At 38.3% G+C, this 19,878-nt stretch overlaps 1 protein-coding gene and 1 pseudogene across 1 annotated transcript in view; both read right to left on the bottom strand.

The window, feature by feature from the left end:
• The window catches only part of LOC111152327 (dystonin), a 474,965-nt gene that overhangs the window by 444,918 nt on the left and 10,169 nt on the right, over positions 1–19,878 (bottom strand). The window lies entirely within an intron of this gene.
• On the bottom strand, positions 5,154–7,092 carry LOC111152403 (annotated as a pseudogene).

Raw genomic sequence — 19,878 nt, 5'->3', positions numbered from 1 at the left:
TGTTTTTTTTATGTTGGGACACCTTGGTGGCTCAGTCGGTTAAGTGTTTGCCTTCAGCTCAGGTCATGATCTCAGGGTCCTGGGATCGAGTCCCGCATCCAGCTCCCTACTTAGTGGGGAGTTTGCTTCTCTTTCTGCCCCTATTCATGCTCTCTTTCTCTCTCTCAAATAAATAAATAAAATCTCTTTTAAAAAAATCTTTTTATGTCAACCTAAAACCCAACTTATGCTTACCAGGGAAATACCAAAGACATTCTCAGTAAAGTCAGGCACTGGAAAAACGATACCTACTCTTGTTACTATTATTTGACATTTTGCTGGATGTCCTAGCCAAAACAAACTTACACATGAAAGAAATAGAAAATGTACAACAGGAAAGGAAGATGTACAATAATCTGTACTTTTAGATATGTTTATTGTTTTGTTTGTTTAAGATTTTATTTTTAAGTAATCTCTAAACCTATGTGGGGCTCCTACTTGCTGGGCTGAGATCAAGAGTCACATGCTCTAGTGACTGAGCCAACCACGTGCCCCCAGATGATGTTTATGTACCTGGAAAACCCAAGAGATTACACTGGAAGGTACTACAGACATTAAAATAAGTAAGTTAGCAGATTAAAAGATAAGATAACGAAACCAATAGTTTTCATATATAGAAACTACAAACAGAAAATATAATGAAAAAAAAAGACCTGCTTTTAATCACAACCAAAAAGATAAAATCTAGAAATAATCCTAACAAAAGATGTGGGAAGAGATACATGAAAAAGACTCTTTCACAAAAGAAGAATTTAAAATAGAAAAGCATACCAATTATTAGATAGGAAAATTCAAAATCATAAAGATTCAGTTCTCCTTTAACAAAATTCACATTTAACATAGTCTCAATAAAAATACTAATTTTTAACTTAGATTAGGTAGCCTGATTCTAATATTCATATAAAAGAGAAAAAAATAGTAATAGCCAAGCCCAAGAGCATTCCAATAAGAGAAGACATATTAGGAAGCCTCAGTAATTAAAACAGACCATGATGGAGGACCATGTGATACTATTTATCAAAACTGAAATACTTGAGGGGCGCCTGGGTGGCTCAGTGGGTTAAGCTCTGCCTTCGGCTCAGGTCATGATCCCGGGGTCCTGGGATCGAGCCCCACATTGGGCTCTCTGCTTGGCAGGGAGCCTGCTTCCCTTCCTCTCTCTCTGCCTGCCTCTCTGCCTACTTGTGATCTCTCTCTGTCAAATAAATAAATAAAAATCTTTTAAAAAATTAAAAAATACATATATATAAAAAATTTTTAAAAAACTGAAATACTTGAAACTTTGACCCCATAATTCTTCTTTTGGGAGTTCATCTTACAGATATGTACATTTGCACACATGTGAAAAGACTATGGTTTTACATTTAAGCATTGTTTGTAATAAAAATTAGAAAATGTTCAAATGTCACCAATAATGGGATAGTTAGGTAAATTATATTTTACATCCAATAGGAAACTGGGTACCTATAAAAAGAAGTAGAGCACTCTCTATAGAAGATGCTCCAAGATACATTAAGTGAATAAAACAAGATGCCGAACAGTGTATATTGTATGTTACTATGCATATAAAGAAGAAACACAAAATATATTTTTATTTCCTTGTACAAAGAAAAATAATAATGAAAGGATTCACAAGAAACTAAGAATAGTGGTTATGTTATATAGAATTTCCTTAAATATGAGAGATAAGAATGGCACAAACAATTCTCACTTTTTATAGGCCTGAATTTCTCATTTTTATAGGTTTTAATTTCTGAATCATGTGAATGTTTTACCTATGCAAAAACTAAACTAAAATTAAAATAAATAGGCAATAACAGCAAATACTGCCTAACTAAATCTTTAATTTCTACAAAGAAGAGATACCACCATACACAAAGCTCTTCCTGTTACATTTTTCAGCTATCTCAATGCCATTACTAAAATCTCATGTGTAGGGGCACCTGGGTGGCTCAGTGGTTTAAGCCTCTACCTTTTGCTCAGGTCATGATCTCAAGGTCCTGGGATCGAGCCCGCATCGGGCTCTCTGCTTGGCAGGGAGCCTGCTTCCCCTTCTCTCTCTGCCTGCTTCTCGGCCTACTTGTGATCTCTGTCTGCCAAATGAATAAATAAAATCTTTTAAAAATAAATAAATAAATAAATAAATAAAATCTCATGTGTAGAATCAAACAAACAAACAAGTAATAACAAACCCAATTTACCCTTTGATTCTATGCATAAGTATAGTGACTTTCAGGAAAATGCAGGTATAGCCAAAGAAGAGAAAAAAAGGAAACATCAGCACCAACGTCAATGAATGACGAATTTCTTCTCAGATCATACAACTGTAAGATAAAGGAAAGAGGGAGAGTTCTGCAAAGGTAAGGGTAGGTCTTAGTCAACTTGATTTTATTCTATTTAACCCTCTGACAGATGGGCCTCTCTCAGTCAGTCGGGTTCACTCTTCTGGTAAGACTAAGCCCTTCAGAATCCATGGCCCAGAATAAGGGGCACTCCAGGCTCTGGTGGTTCCTGCATGGATGAGGAAAACAGGTAAGGAAAGTGTGATGGTCTGCAGAACCTCTGACCCCATTTTGTCAATCTCAATACCCAGCCCAGGGCACTATGCCATAGCCTGGTTTTGCAGGGTCCTGACCTTGGGATCTATTAAAATAGTTGCAACAAATGTATTAGATTCCAGCTGCTAGAAGGATTTAAAGCAACGGTTAACAACAATGAAGGGGCGGCCTGGAGGAAACCCAGGCATATCTTCCTTGCCTTTTATGGGTGGCCCCTCCTCTGTACCAAATGTTATCGTGAAAGCACAAAAGAAATAAAATGTGCACATGTCACATGAGAGACTTAGGTTTCAGGCCCAGAAATCACAATAGTAGATTTTAAAAAATCCTTAGTTATAAAAAAATTAAAAATAAATTTCAAAAATCCTTAATTATAGGGGCACCTGGGTGGTTCAGTCTTTAAGCAACTGCTTTCAGCTTGGGTCATGATCCCAAGATCCTGACCTAGTCCTGCACCGGGCTCCCTGCTTAGTGGGAAGCCTGCTTCTCCCTCTCCCAGTCCCCCGCTTGTGTTCCCTCTCTTGCTGTCTCTCTATCAAATAAGTAAATAAAATCTTCTTTTTTTTTTAAATCCTTAATTATAGCTCTTGTTTTGTACAAGGTCTCAAAGGACAGAGTTCCGGACTCCCATACATGTTCATTGATTTTGCTTTCTTTTGCTTTCTTTTTATATGTAATAAAAGACTACAGATGGGCTTAAAATCAGTGAGTATCCATCTGAGGGTAAGAATCGACTCTTGCCTCTTGTGATTATTTTATATCTTTGCCTGAAATTAGCTGTAGGAGACCTAATTTCCTTATCACCATCATTAGTAGTCACTGTCCCAATGTTCGTTCATTTATACAAAAAAGATACAGAAAGGGCAATAAAATATCCAAATAATTGCAAATGCCACTGAACAAGGACAGTAATGATGCTGAAACTAGTTACAGGCAGGCAGCTCTCAAAATATTCCTTTGTCCTGATTGAATGACATAATCTAAAATCCTGGCATGAAAACCTGTTGAGAGATGGCATTAATATACTATATGAAAGGGAAGGTTATACACACAGTCAGAAATCTGCACAGGCAAACAAGCCCTTCTATTGTGGAATTCAAATTTCAGATACTTCCTGCTGCCTCCTTGTCAGTCTTTTATAACCTGGAATGAATTAAGTTGAAGTGATTATCCTCTAATTATATCTAGCTGCATTCTTCAGTATGGAAATGACATCCTGATGGGAGATGAGGGTAGAACTTTGGGGAAGAAAGGCAAAAGGGATTTTAGAAGCTGAGAGGAATTGAAGGGTAGGGCAAGCCCAGGAAATAAAATACCCTGAAGAAAGTGTTCTGGGAAGTCAATAAACCGGCATGAGAGCAGTGGGCACCTAGAGGAACAGAAGAATGGGAAAGAGGGAAGAGGGAGGACAGCAGAACCAAATTTCAACTACTCTGCGTTTTCTCAATATGTCCTACGGATTCCAATTATTTTACCCACTTAAGCCCATTCATCCATTCATCAAATATTTACCACACATCAAATATTTAACAAATAGTGAGTAAGGACCCATTCCGTGCCATATCCCTCGCAAGGCTATGGAGAAAAGATAGAAACTGCAGCTGAACCTTGAACCACATGGGCTTGAACTGCACAGGTCCAGTTACACAAATGCTTTTTTTAAAGATTTTATTTATTTATTTGAGGGAGAAAGTACACACGAGTGGAGATGCGTTGTTGCCTCCCTCTCCTTTTCTTTTTCCCTTTGCTTGTTTCTTTCTTACATTCCACATACAACTGAAAGCATATGGTATTTGTCTTTCTCTGACTGACTTATTTCGCTTAGCATAAACTCTCTAGCTCCAACTATGTTGTTGCAAATGGCAAGATTTCATTCTTTTTGATGGCTGAGTAGTATTCCATTGTATACATATACCACATCTTCTGAATCCATCCATCAATTGAGACACTTGGGCTCTTTCCATAATTTGGCTATTGTAGATATGCTACTATAGGATCCATGTAGCCCTCTGCATTAGTACTTTTGTATTCTTTGGGTAAATACCTATTAGTGCCACTGCTGGGTCAGGAAGTAGTTCTGTTATTTATTGAGGAACCTTCATACTGTTCTCCAGAGTAGCTGCACCAATTTGCACTCCTACCAACACTGCAAGAGAGTTCCCCTTTCTCCACATCTTCGCCAACATCTGTTTTCTTGTGTTGTTGATTTTCGCCATTCTGACAGGTTACACAGATTTTTTTTTTATAAATACAGCACTATAAATGTATTTTCTCTTCCTTGAATTTCTTTCTTTTTTTTTAAACTATGCAAAACTTTATTAACCTTGTTTCAAACTTTATTCCCTGGCCTCTTCAGCTTAATTAGCTACAAAGAATAAATTGTACGTAAGTAAAAACTGAAAAGAGCTGCAGTGTCCAAAGGCCTTTGGCTTAAAAATATTAGACATCTAGATTTTATCAGATCCAGGAACAAAATTTTTAAAAAGCAGTCATAATATAAAATAGCAGCTCCCAGTAACTTCCTCAAGTTGTATCTTCTTCAGAAGTTGACTCCAATCAGTTTGCTTCACCCTTGGAAGCTTCATCCAAATTCTCCGTAAGATCTGAAGCTTCATCATCATCCTCCTCTCCAGGAGCAAGTGCTGCTTTTCTGTCCACAGACTGTGTTGGCAGAGCTTCAGCCAGTCTCCTTCAACTAGTCAGACTGTCTGCATTGGGTTGGTTTAAGATACTGGGTAACATTTCTATCAGCTGCTTTGACTCAGCATGGTCTGTACTGGTAGAAGTATTCACCCCCAGGGATGCCTGAACTTTGGGGTTGTTATAGTGGATCACTCTTCTTGGTTTGTGAACATATTCACTTCTTTGATACTAGAGATACTGTTTACCCCTAACTTCTTTAAGGAGAACTGGAGTTTTTTTTTTATCATCTGCTATACCCTTTCTATGAACCACCTTCTTTTGGTGAGTAGTTCCTTTCCCACCAATGCGTGCTTGTGCTTGCAGTTTGGTAAGTTTCTCCTGGTTCATGATCATTTCTTTCGTGTTGTTGAGAGTGGAAATAGGGGACGAGGGTTGACACTCAGGGGGTATCAGGCAGACCAGCTGAGATTAGGTGCACACATGCAGGGATGCAAGATGGTAGCTAGAGGGAAGCCAGAAGTTCTTCCTTGAATTTTCTTAATAACATTTTCTTTTTTGTAGCTTACATTACTGTAAGGATTGTGCATATAATACATATACATAAAAAATATTAATCTACTATTTATGTTCTCAGTAAGGCTGCCAGTCAACAGTAGGCTATCAGAAGTTAAGTTCTGGTAGAAGTCAAAAATTATGCATGGATTTTCAACTGGGGGGAGGTCAGCACCCCTAACCCCCTCATTGTTCATGGGTCAACTGCACATATCACCTGCCTTGGGAAGACAGATGTATAAATCCCTATATCTGGTGCCCTCATCCAGTCACAGAGAGGAGAATGTTTGAGACGATCAAGGAAGGACTGTGAGATAAAGGAAGATAAAGGAAGAAAAGAGGGGATGTTTCATCTTCGTTTTTGTTTTTGTTTTAAAGATTTTATTTATTTATTTGACAGAGAGAGAGAGACACAGTGAGAGAGGGAACACAAGCAGGGGGAGTGAGAGAGGGAGAAGCAGGCTTTCTGCCCAACAGGGAGCCCAACAAGGGGCTGGATCCCAGGATGCCGGGATCATTCCCAGGATGCCAGGATCTTTCCCAGGATGCCGGGATCATGACCCGGGGAGCTGAAGGCAGGCGCTCAGCAACTGAGCCACCCAGGTGCCCCTCATCTTCGTTTTTAAGTATGAGTAGGAGTTTGCCACACATACACACACACACACAAAAAGAGTAGAGGAATTCCAGCACTGGCAGTAGTAGGAAAACACAGAGGGTACGGTGAACATGGAACAAATAGGCCTTGTTTGAGTTTTTAACGTATGCATTAGAGGTAAGGTGGAGCTAAGACTGAGAAAGGTATACTAATTCTGTAAGCAATGCCATTAAGCAAAAGGAGTAGAAGATCAGATCTGATTATGGATAGCTAACTCTGCCAACAATACAATAAAAGGTAAACTACAAGCCAGAGCCAAGGAGACTCGACAACAGACTATTTTAGGAGCCAGTTCCTCTACTATCTCTGGTTTATGAGCTTTATATTTGTCACCATTATGTTTTATTTCATTAGAGGCTACTCATCTTTTGTGCTATTGCCCTGACCATGTGACTATACAACTTATCCCCCAAACAGGTGCATTTTTAAGAGTGAATGGGAGCACTAATCAGACAGGATGTTAAAACAATAGGCATAAACTCAAATTCTCCCTGGGAAAAAAGGCGATAAAAATCTCTCCATCACTGGGGGTTGTTAGCATAACCCATATTTTGAGCCTAGAAAAATGACAACTCTTGACTTCCTGTTTAGTTTTTGTTTTTTAAATTACTTTTTGGTAAGCTCTGAGTTTACAAATTCTAGCATGTTGGCTGTAAATGGTTCATCTCAGCTGGGGGCCAGCTTAGTAATTTGTTGATCAACAGCCCACCAGTGCATTTCACTGTGACTATAACGGATATAGTCTCCATTATCAAAAAGAAAAGATCATCCTTCTTCTAACATCCCGGCTGGTTGCCCTCTGCAACTGAGATGTCTCCAGGCTGGCCCTTCCAACTTCAGTTAACATGTACTCAGGAAACACAAATTAATTTGAATATTAATCTTTAAAATCATACTTAGGAAAGTATATTTTCTTATAGTAAAAATATCATATTCTAAAACCAAATATTGATATTCAGTAAAAGATTTTCCTACTGTTTCTTTGAACAAGATAGATAATAAAGAGTTATCTAAATATATCTAAAAAGAATTTTTTTTTTTTTTTTTTTTTAGTTTTCTGGATTACTCCCATACACTCTCCCTATCAGCTGGCAGTATCTCTCTGTTTTTCTAAGCTACACACAGTAGTTCAGCTTTAATTAAAAGGCCTGTTGCCATAGTTTCTCAGAGAACAGCTCAAGGCACGCTTGAGTCCATTATTTTCTTGAGGTTTCTAGAGAAATTATAATGTAGCAGTAGCCAAAATTTCCTAATTTTACCTCTCATCCAGGACAGCATATGATTCAAACATATAGCTAGATACTCTGAATATCTTAAGGGAATCTAAACAACTAGGAATGTTACTAAAATGCAACCTTTGGTTTCTTCTGTTCTGCCACATCAGTAATGTAACCAGCAGCTGCATCTTCCTTAAAGAGCAGACCAAGGGGGAATTCAGCCCCTCAGTCTGCATCTGACTGTGTCTGGGGAAAACACCAGCACATGTTTCTTTCTATTAATAATGGAGAAAATGCACTGTGTATACAAGTTATAATAATCATACTGTTTCATATTTCCTAATAACTCAGAAATATAAATTCCAATATGCTTGAAAAAGGAAATCTCAGAAAATAGATTAAATATTGGAAATCCGCTTCTTCAAGAATTTCAAGAATTAAAAAGTGGAGCTCAGAGATCTTTATGCTTAAAGCTAAAACTTGATTCCTTCTGAATCCCATCCTGCTTTCAGACAGCAATTCTATCTCTAAGTCCCAGAGAGCAAGCTCAAAGTAACCACTCTGAGCTTTCAAGGTTAAAGAAGGTGAATTAACATGTGATCCCTATGAACCTTAGAAAAAGCAAATGGCAGTTCAGCTTGTTCAGACTCAGCCCGACTTTTCCGCTGCTAGGTAGCTGTAAGCATGGACTGTGCAGGTAAAAGCCCAGGGTTGGAATTTAGCTCTGGCAACAAGTGTCTGACCTTGGGCAAGTGATTAAATGAGATAGGACAAATGTAAAGACAGGAAAGTTCTCAAAAAATGGCAGCTATTAGCATTTCCCCATAACTAGGTCATCTCTGGGGCAGGATATAGGGCAGGAGGAGATTTCACTATTTCCAGAAGAGCCTAAAATCACCCTGCTTCCTTCGACTATCAATTTAAGAGCTTGTATAAACTATTTGATTACTGATTTTTTTTCAACGTATATACTACACAAATATTTGACTTCCTCATCCTCTATCACCAACCTTCCTTTTATTCTCTCTCTCTCTCTCTCTCTCTCTTTTTTTTTCCTGTACAAGACAAACAGTCTTAAAAATTTTTGAGAGATACTAGGACCATATTTCCAATCAGGAGAATAGAGAAATCCAAGATATCCTATGCATGTTAGATTTATAGGTATTGGCTAATGAAAAAATGCATGGTGAATGAATGAAGTCTCCATTCTGTCATAGCCATGTGTGCCTTTATCTTTCAATCGATAGGTTTGTATATTTTAAAAATCACATATAATATTTTCACTGATTCTCAGAACATCCTGTAAAAAGATAGAATAGGTATTGCTATTTCTGGTTTATCAAAGGAGAAAGTGAGCCTTACCAATATTAAGTGACTTACCCAAGTTAAGCTAAAAAACAGGACTTGACTTCAGGTCTTTTGACAACTAAGTCAGGGTTATTTCCACTCTATCCCTCTCACTGCAGCAAGGTAAAGGCAAGCTGAGAAGCAACGCCCCAGGTAGTTTTTGTAGCGCCACATAGATGTACTTCTTCACTATTAAACAAACTTGAGACACTTCAAACTCTATGCAGCAGTAAAAGATCTGAGCTAGAATTTCCAGTTGTAGACTATGGATTGGGAACGACTTTATGAATTACTATTTCTCCAAGTATTACCAATAATAACAGGAATTTATCCTCATCTCACACCTGAACTATAGTGGGAACTAAAGCTCAACTCACCCTGCCAAAGGCATTACCCAGCACAAATTTTCATCTGGTAGAGATTTTCAAAAAATGATGCCAATCCTAACTAGACAAAGATATCTGGTCATCTTACTGCAGAATTCCTTAACTTACATCTATCTCCGCATTAAGAGGGCCTCCGCAGGCATTTGAAAGTATGCAAGTATATATGTCTATGTACCCCTAATATTTCTAGAGAGATAGACCATAGATTTCATAAGATTCTGACAATATCCCTCAAAGGTTGAGATCCCATAGGAGGACTTCAGAACAGTAGAAATAAACCTCATTATTATAAATTAATTTTTAAACATTTTAAGTTTCTTTTTGTATTGCAAATTTCTGTTATACTGCATCACTTTTTAAAAGCTAGACAGTTTCACCAAATCTTCCCAAATATATTTGGAATTCCTTTGGAATGTCCCTACGGCAGCTTTTAAAACAAGAGGCAGGGGCACCTGGGTGGCCCAGTCGTTAAGCGGCTGCCTTCAGCTAAGGCCTTCCCCCCAAGCCATTAGGCTCCCGGCTTAGGGGGAAGCCTGCTTCTCCCTCTCCCACTCCCCTGCCTGTGTTCCCTCTCTGTCTCTCTCTCTCTCTCTCTCTCTCTGGCAAATAAATAAATAAATAAATAAGTCTTTTTAAATAACTAAATAAATCTTTTAAATAAATAAATAAAACAAAACAAGCAGCAGTTACACTCTATATCAGTCTGAAATGTTTGAGAATGCCTGCTTCCTCCTTCATGCAGCTCACTGCAGGGTAGGTAGTGGCAGGAATTTATTTACTAAATGTTTGTTAATAATTATCCAAAGTTGTTCAGTTAGTTATTTAAAACTTGTTAATGGTCTACTGCCTCATTCTTAATGTGAGAATTCTTTTCTCTTTGTAAATAACAGGATAAAATGTGTACTTTTTTCTCCAAAATCTGCAGGTAGTTCTTTAATCCCAGTCTATTTAGTTTTCAGAAATTAGAAAGGAACTCCAGAATAGCCATCAAACTGGAAAATGATGAGACTGATCAGAAAAGAAAATAAAACTTTTCCAAAGGAAACATATTAACATAATAGGTTACTAAAAGTATAATGATGAAATAAAGGGAATCTTCAGTGTTGCAGGAGTTATATGCAGCAATACACGTCACTACCAGCATCATCCAAGACAGCAAAATGCTACAGGATTTTTCAAAATGTAGATAAATAAAAAGAGAAAAGCAATGGGCTCAAGATGGAGGGAGGATAGACTACTTAAAACAGATCATGGTGGGCCACCTGGGTGGTTCAATTGGTTGAACATCCAACTCCTGGTTTCAGCTTCCATCATGAACTCAATGGGTTGTGGGATCAAGCCCCAGAGTCAGACTCTGCACTCAGCAGGTAGTCTGCTTGAAGAGTCTCCCTCTACCCCTACTCCCCACTTGCACTCCCCCCACCACTGCCCTCTCCCCACCACTGCCCTCTCCAAAATAAATCAATAAAATCTTTTAAAAAATAAACAAAAACCTATCATGGTTCTGGGTACAGTAAGGTAGAATAAGCATATGTCTCCCACTGAACACATCTATACAACTGAACAGAATGCACTGAGCAAATAGCTCTCTGAAGACTCTGAGAAGCAACTAGAAGCAAGGGGCTTGACATGAAAAGGCCAGAATTTGAAGCACCACCACATCAATCGTGAGTTTGCCATTTTTGATCTTCAGTATCCCCCAGACTAAATGCAACACAGCATCACAGTCCAAAACCCAGAACTGGGTACTGAGGCTCAGACAGAGAGAATTCTAAGAGAAGGACCTTTCAGACTTGAGTGAGAAAGAGAGTGCAGAAATCCCCCATTTTTTCTTCTGAGTTCTTCAGAGCCCCAGCCATTCAAGCAATACCACAGGCAGTGACATTAGAAGTCCCAATAGTATAGGAGCCAAAACTCTTAGGAAGGAAACCTTCCTCTGTGATCCCAAGAGAGTGGGGTCATCTCTCACCACTATAATATATGCCCTATGTTTTCCTGCCACCTAGCCCTGGATGCAAGCATAGTCACAGAGGTATGCAACAGAACAAAACAATGAAAGCCCTAACTTTCTGCCTAGCCATAAGAAAAAAGAAATCTGAGGGGCGCCTGGGTGACTCAGCTGGTTAAGCACCTGCCTTCGGCTCAGGTCATGATTACAGGGTCCTGGGATCGAGCCCTGCATTGGGCTCTGTGCTCAGCAGAGAGCCTGCTTCTCTCTCTCCCTCTGCCTGCTGCTCTGCTTACTTGTGCTCTCTCTCTATCTCTCTGTCAAATAAATAAATAAAATATTTTAAAAAAAGAAAAAGAAAAAAGAAATCTGAAAGTACTATTAAACCAACAAATTAAAACAATTTAGATGAAATGAACAAATCCCTAGAAAGATACAAATAATCAAACTAACTCAAGAAGAAATAGAAAATCCAAATAGGCATATAAAAAGTAAAGAAATTAAATACTTAAACTTTAAATTAGTAACTTAAAATATTCCCACAAAGAAAACACCAGCCTCATATGGCTCCATTGATGAGCCCTATTAATACTTAGAATACCAATAATGCATATCCTCATAAAATAAAGAAAAACTCAAAATGGATCAAAGATTACATAAGAACCAGAACTATAAAATTTCTAGGAAAAAAATTTTTTTCATGACCTTGGATGCGGCAGAGCTCTTAGACATGATACCATAAAGGGAAACAATTGATAAGTTAGACTTAATGAAAAATTTAATATTTTACACTTAAAAAGATACAATTAAGTGGGACTCCTGGGTAGCTCAGTTGGTTAAGCATCTCCCTTTGGCTCAGGTCATGATCCCAAGGTCCTGGGATGGAGTCCTGCATCAGCCTCCTTGCTCAGCAGGGAGCCTGTTTCTCCTTCTGCCCCCCCTTGCTTGTGTGAGCCCTCTCTCTCTCTCTCACTGTCAAATAAATAAATGTTTTTTTTTAAAGATACCATTAAGTAAATGAAAAGACAAACCACAGACCATAAACAAACATTCATATATCTCATGTCTGTTAAAGATGAAGGGAAGGGGGATATGAAACTCCTAATCTATATATCTGGAAAGCAATCTGCCCCTAAAAGTGGTAGTGATGTTCCACAGAAAAAAGTAAAACTTGTTGCTGATGAAGATGAAGATGATGATGATGATGATGATGATGATGATTTTGATGATGAGAGAACTAAAGGGAATGCCCCAATAAAGAAATCTGTATGAAATATCCCAGCCAAAAAAAGCACAAAAATCGGGGCGCTTGGTGGCTCAGTGAGTTAAAGCCTCTGCCTTCGGCTCAGGTCATGATCCCAGGGTCCTGGGATTGAGCCCCGCATCGCATCGGGCTCTCTGCTCAGCAGGGAACCCGCTTCCCTTCTCTCTGCCTGCCTCTTTGCCTGCCTCTCTGCCTGCCTCTCTGCCTACTTGTGATCTATCTGTCAAATAAATAAATAAAATCTTAAAAAAAAAAGCACCAAATCAATCCAGAATGGTAAAGACTCAAGACCATTAATACCAAGATCAAAAGGTCAAGAATTCTTCCAAAAACAAGGGAAAAAAACCTTAAAACACAGAAAGGACCTAGTTCCATAGAAGACATTACAGCAAAATGCAAACAAATAGAGAAAAAGGTGTTTATCTTCCCTAAGTGGAAGCCAAAGTCATCATTTATGTGAAGAATTGCTCTGGATGACTAACCAAGTGGCTTATTCAAGATCTCTGGCAGTGGAGAGGTCTCTGTAAAAATCGAAGCAGTTTGTTAAAATTTTCCCATCTTATTTCATTGCTGTAAAAGCTTCTACCTGGCTGTCCTTTTTACAAGGCAGAGTAAAAATCTCCCTAATGTGTCTGAAAAATGTAGTCCAGGTTCCATTGCCAAGACTGTGTTGTCCAAAATGCCTGTTTGATTTTTAGAGATGGGACTCCACCCTTTACTTGGTTTTAAGTATGTGTGGAATGTTACAATAGGATATAGTAGTAGTCATGGTCTGACAAATGGAAATGGTGGGAGACAAAAATATCCATATAAAATAAACTCAGGGGGCACCTGGGTGGCTCAGTGGGTTAAAGCTTCTGCCTTTCAGCTCAGATCATGATCTCAGGATCCTGGGATCAAGCCCCGCATCTGTCTCTCTGCTCAGCAGGGAGTCTGCTTCCCCCCCTCCACTCCCCTCCCGCCTCTCTGACTACTTGTGATTTCTGTCTGTCAAATAAATAAATAAAATCTAAAAATAAAAAAATAAACTCAGTATTTTCACAAAATAACAAAAATTAAGATGGCCAACGATTTGAGCCATTTGAACATGAAAAGATGCTCAAAGTCATGAGGCATTAGAGAAATCCAAATTAAAATTACAGAATACCCACTAGAATGGCTATAATTAAAAAAACAATAACAAGTACTGCCAAAGACATGAAGAAACTAGAACCCTCATACATTGATTAAATTGTACAGCCACTCTGGAAAACAATTTGACAATTTCTTTAAAAATCAAACATACACTTATCACGTAAACAAAAAACGAGGTATTTACCTAAAATAAATGAAAACATAGGTCCACACAAAGATTTTAAGCAAATATCCATAGCAGCATTATTTATAACAGCTAAAAACTGGAAAGAAAATTGCAAAGTCCATTAACTGGTGAATGGGTAAGCAAAGTGGGCCATATTCAAAGAATGGAAGGTTATTCAGCAATAAAAAATGAACTACTGATACGCGCTACAATGTGGATAAACTGCAAAAACATCAGGTCACAGGAAAAAAGCCAGATGCAAAAAGACTACTAATTATATGATTCCACTTATATTTAATGTCCAGAAAAGGCAAATCTAGAGATTCTGAAAATTGATTTGTGGTTTTGTGAGGTAAGGGGTGGGAACCGGAATTAAAAGTAAAAAGGCATGCAAAATCTTTCTGGGGCAATAGAAAATACCCTAAAACTGGTAGTTATACCTCAAAAAATGGAAAAATTAAATCAGGGCTAGAAATTTCAGGGGGGAAGTAATTTCCATATATATGAAATCCAAGATGTTGGGAAAGACTGTCCAGGGAAAGCAACAGAAAAAGCTTAAAATGAGTGCTTTTGAGGAGAGTAGTATCAGCACACCAGAGATAAGTCAAAAGATTTTCTATGGTAGATTGCAAATGTGGCCACAATACTTTCAACTCCTCCTGCCATGACTCTGTTCCCCCCACACCTATGACTCACTGTGCCCAAAACAACATGTAAGCAGAGACATTGTACTTATAAGTTCAGGACCTAACCCATAGAAGTCTCACTTATTCCATTCTTGCTACTTTTGGAATCCAAATCTAGCCACAAGTGAACCAACCTGGGTCGCCTTGCTGGAAGAGGAGAGACCTGTAGAGGAAAACAGAGTTTGCCTGAGGCTGACCAAAGACACATGAGGGAGTTCCAGCTGTGATAAGTCAAGCCAGACTCACACCAGAACAGCTGCCCAACTGGGCACAGCCCAAGCTGCCAATCCCCAGAACCGTGAGCTAAATAGTTAATTTTTCAAGTTATTTGTTACAAAGAAGAAGCTAATTGCTATACTAAAAAAGAACACACATGACTGCTGGATTACACAATGAACCAAATGACTGGGTTTTATGAAGATGTCCAATAAGGACAGGCCTCCTAGGCATAGAAATAGAAAAGTAGTCCATGAGATTGACTCGGGTCTGGGAATTGAAAAAAGTCACTGGTGGCAGAGCAAGTAACTGCATGAACAAAGAGAGAATAACAGTAAAAGCTTCTCTATATAGTTGATGAAGGGTCTATACTGAGCAGAAATGCAAGTGAAGTTGTCAGAAAATGCTGATAGGCTGAAAGCCAGGGACGATTTAGGCCCAGAGGTCCTGACAAAGATAAGACAGAAACTCATTAGGACGGTGTGATGAGAGGCACCTAGCTGGCTCAGTCAGGAGAGCATGTGGCTCTTGATCTTGGAGTAGTGTGTTCAAGCCCCATGTGTGGAGGAGAGTTTACTTAAAATTTAAAAAAAAAAAAATTTTTTTTTTTAAGTGCATGATGAGGTGAAAAGACAGGAGATTGTATAGAGAGAGGTATTTCAGAATTCAAGATTTGGAGGTTAGAGTAGTTCTAAGACATGATGAAATATGCACAAGATGGATAGCTGAAGGGCTATAAATAAATATTTGTCCATTTCACCTTAGTTGTCGAGTATTTTGTCATCAAATTATACAAAATAGTCTCTCATTCTTTTAATGACTGTAGGTTCCATAGTTACAAACTCTCTTCCATGTATCATATCAGTAATTTTTTTGTTTCTTTCTTGATCAGTCTAGCTAGATATTTAAACACTTGGTTGATATTTTCAAAGAACCAACTTTGGCTTTCTTCATTTTCTCATTGTATGTTTTTCTCTCTATTTCATCAATGTCTGCTCTTTATTATTTCCTTCCTTCCACTTACTTTGTGCTTACCTTTTTTATCCTCTAGCTTCTTTAAGTTGAAAATTTGTTAGATTTTAGATATTTCTTCTTTTCTAATAAAAGCAATTAAAGCTATGTATTTTCCTCTAAGCACTGCTTTGGCTGCACCCCACTATTCTGATTTAAATTTTTTTTTAAGTAATCTCTACAACCAAATAGAAATACAAGAAATCCTATTTCTCCCTTTAATTTCAATAATTTTTACTCCATGTATTTTGAGGTTTTGTTATTAGATACCTACACATTTATAATTATGTCTCCCAGAAAAATCAGCTCTTTTATCATTATGGAACATCCCTCTTTATCTCTATTTGTCTTGGTATCTATTTTATCTAATATTAATATGGCCACTCTTATCCTCTTTTATCATATGCATGATTTATTTTTCCCATCCATTCACTCTCAGTCTAACTGGGTTTTTAAGTATATCTCTTATAAACAGCATATAGTCAGGTCTCACTATGTATACATTCTGATAATCTGTCTCTTTAAAAAAAAAAAAAAAGATTTTTTAAAATTTATTTGACAGAGATCACAAGCAGGCAGAGAGGCAGGCAGAGAGAGAGGGGAAGCAGGCTCCCTGCCGAGCAGAGAGCCAGATGTAGGGCTCAATCCTAGGATCCTGAGATCATGACCTGAGCTGAAGGCAGAGGCTTAACCCACTAAGCCACCCAGGTGTCCCTCTGATAATCTATCTCTTAACCAGACTGTTTAATCCGTTAATATTTAATACAATTATAATATGGATTTAAGTCTACCATTTCAGATTTTATTTTCAGCCTGTCCCCCCTGTTTTTTGTCCCTTTCTTCCTTCATTTCTTCCTTCTTTGGATCATTTGGATACCTTTTAGAGTTTAATTTGGGTTCATCTATTATAAATAAATAAATCAAAATATCATTATTTTTTATTGGTTGCTCTGAGAATTAAAATGTGCATCCTTAACTTTTCATTCTACTTTAGAGTTAATATACTACTTCATATAAAATGTAAAAATGTTGTGCTCATACAGGGAGTCCACTTATTTCCCTGTACTTGCCTACACTATAGTTGTCAAACCTCTATCTATACATCATATATCCCACAAGACAATGTTATAATTTGTGCTCTAAACAATTATATGGGGCGCCTGGGTGACTCAGTGGGTTAAGCCTCTGCCTTTGCTCAGGTCATGATCTCAGGGTCTGGGATCAAGGCCCACATCAGGCTCTCTGCTCAGCAGGGAGCCTGCTTCCCCCTCTCTCTCTGCCTGCCTCTCTGCCTACTTGTCGCTCTGGCAAACAAATAAATAAAATCTTTACAAAATAAAATAAAATTTAAAAATAAACAATTATATGTATTTTAAAGAAATTAAAAGGAATGAAATGGAATTATATATTTACAATGGTATTTGATATTTCTGATGTTCTTTTTTTTTTAAGATTTTATTTATTTGACAGACAGAGATCACAAGTAGGGAGAGAGGCAGACAGAGAGAGTTGGGGAAGCAGACTCCCCACGGAGCAGAGAGCCTGATGTGGGGCTTGATCCCAGGACCCTGGGACCATGACCTGAGCCAAAGGCAGAGGCTTTAACCCACTGAGCCACCCAGGTGCCCCTGATGTTCTTTATTCAAATTACCATCACATTTCTCCAAAATAGTTGTACAGAGATTACCAAACCACAACATTTGGCTCTCACCTGGCATGAATGCATAAATTACACATTAACACTGCCCTAACCTTTTTTCTTAAGGTCATGATAGTTAAAACAATACCACTTGGCACCAATGTGATTGTAAACAAAACAAAAATTCAGGCACTAGAACTGGGTGACAATACCAGTGATAGGGTAGATTGGATACAAGACAATTCAGAATAAACTTACATTGATTTTTTTCATATTATAAATTAGAGTAAAAACATTAAATATTAAAATTTTTGTTCAAAACTCTCACATCGAAGTATACAAATCCCTTCAATAATGAATAAAAATGTCAGGGAATATTTTCAACTCTTTTAAAAGTGCCTGAATCTGTGTATTTTCAAAGTAAATACACAAAGTTAACTAAGGCAAAACTGTATTTCTGAAATAAAAAATGAAAACCAGCTATTTCCCTTTTAGTAAAGAGAGATATAGGAATATTTGGAAAGTTACAGAATCCATGAAAATTAAGAATTAAACTGACTTTATAAAGAAAATAGCAGGTTGTCCACGTGGTGCAGTCAATTAAGCATCTGACTCTGTTTTGGCTCAGGTCCTGATCTCAAGGTAATGGGACTGAGCCCAGCATCAGGCTCTAAGCTCAGTATGGAGTCTGCTTGGAGTCTCCCTCTTTTTCTGCCCCTCCCCTCCATTCTATCTCTCTAAAATAAATACTAAATCTTTAAAAGAAAAGAAAGGAAAACAGGGTGCCTGGGTGACTCAGTTGGTTAAACTTTTTCTTTCAGCTCAGGTCACAGTCTTAGGATCCTGGGATCGAGCCACGCATCAGGCTCTCCGTTCAGCAGCGAGTCCACTTCTCCCTCTTCCTCTCCCTCTGGATCTCTCTCACTCTCAACCAAATAAATAAATAAATAAATAGTCTTTTGAAAAATAAGTGTAATAAATTTAAAAAAGAAAACATCGAACATTCATTTAGCAAACATTTACCGAACTTTATTCAGTGCCAGACACTGAGTTAAGAATTAGCAATTTAGACTACCTTCAAGATATTCACAATCTTGCAGAAGAGGTGAACAAAGAACTCAATTATTATTATGAAGAGGGAACTAGGAAAGTTTCCTGGAAGAAATTACCTATGAGCTAAGTTTCAAAGGGAAATCAAGAGTTAGCCTTTTGTGCCTGAGTATTTTTGTTTTTGCTGGTGGTGGGCGGGCAATGAGAGAAATGGAAAAGAGAAAGAGGCTTTCTCAGTTGGAAATAACATGGACAAAAGAATAATACTAAAAGGTCACAATCTGTTCGGGAATTAAAAATGTGGACAAATGGTCAGACTAGAACTATCAAAAGGACATCAGGATAGGAATCATCCTGATGTCATATTGAGAAAGTTGAACTTGGGGCACCTGGCTGGCTCAGTCCATGAAGCATGCACTCTTGATCTCCAGGTTGTACTTTCAACCCCCAGGTCGGGTGCAGAGATTACTTAAAAATAAAAATAGAAAAGGAAAATTGAACTTAATTGCCTTGGAGACAGTGGGAGGCCACTGAAGGACTTGAAGTAGGGGAGGAATATGGCTTACCCAACCTTTCTGCCTTGAATACCTCTACGACAGAAGCTAGGAAAAATAAAAGCTCATATCCCAAGGTTCCCTTGCAGAGGGAAGTGTAAGAAGAAACCTAACTGGAAGGGCTTCTGGCAAAAATTTTGATTTCCTGATGAATATCCTTCCTTGGCTAGCTCTATCCCTTCCTCTCGTTCCCTCCTTGAATTTGGGCATGATGTCTGCAGCCGTACCAGCCATCCTACAACCATGAAGCTCAAGCAAAGCCTGCAGCATCTCTAGACTTCTTGCTGTGAGAGGATATAAATCCCTGTTTATTAATAATCCATTTTTATGTTGGGGTTACTTGAATCTGAATGTCTCCCTGAATAATAAAAGTCTTAAGAATTTGTACTTTATGAGGCACCTGGGTGGCTCAGTCAGTTGGGTGGCCAACTCTCAGCTCAGGTCTCGATCTCACAGTCTTGAGTTCAAGCCCCATGTTGGGCTCCATGCTTGGCATGGAGCCTACTTAAAAAAAAAGAAAAACAATTTTTATTTTTGAATGATTCTTATTAAATTAGTGCATGTGGATTGGAAATGGGGAGGCAGAGGGACTGGTCTGGAGACCTATTATTATAGAGTCTGAACCAAGGTAACCATAATGGATGTAGTAAGGGAGGCAGACTCCAGAGATTTAAAAGAGGACAGGATGGACAGGAAGGGATCTGCCATCTCTTCCAGATTTCTAGCTTGAGCAGCTGCAGAGGGCAGGGGTGAGGGTGCCACTCCCCAAAACAGTGGCAGATAGGATTTGGGACTGACAAGTTCAGTGTTCGG

Source organism: Enhydra lutris, unplaced genomic scaffold (assembly GCF_002288905.1).
Source record: "Enhydra lutris kenyoni isolate GAN:26980312 unplaced genomic scaffold, ASM228890v2 scaffoldscaffold28, whole genome shotgun sequence".
In the NCBI taxonomy this organism is placed as follows: domain Eukaryota; kingdom Metazoa; phylum Chordata; class Mammalia; order Carnivora; family Mustelidae; genus Enhydra; species Enhydra lutris.
This window is presented reverse-complemented; position numbering and strand designations above follow the sequence as displayed.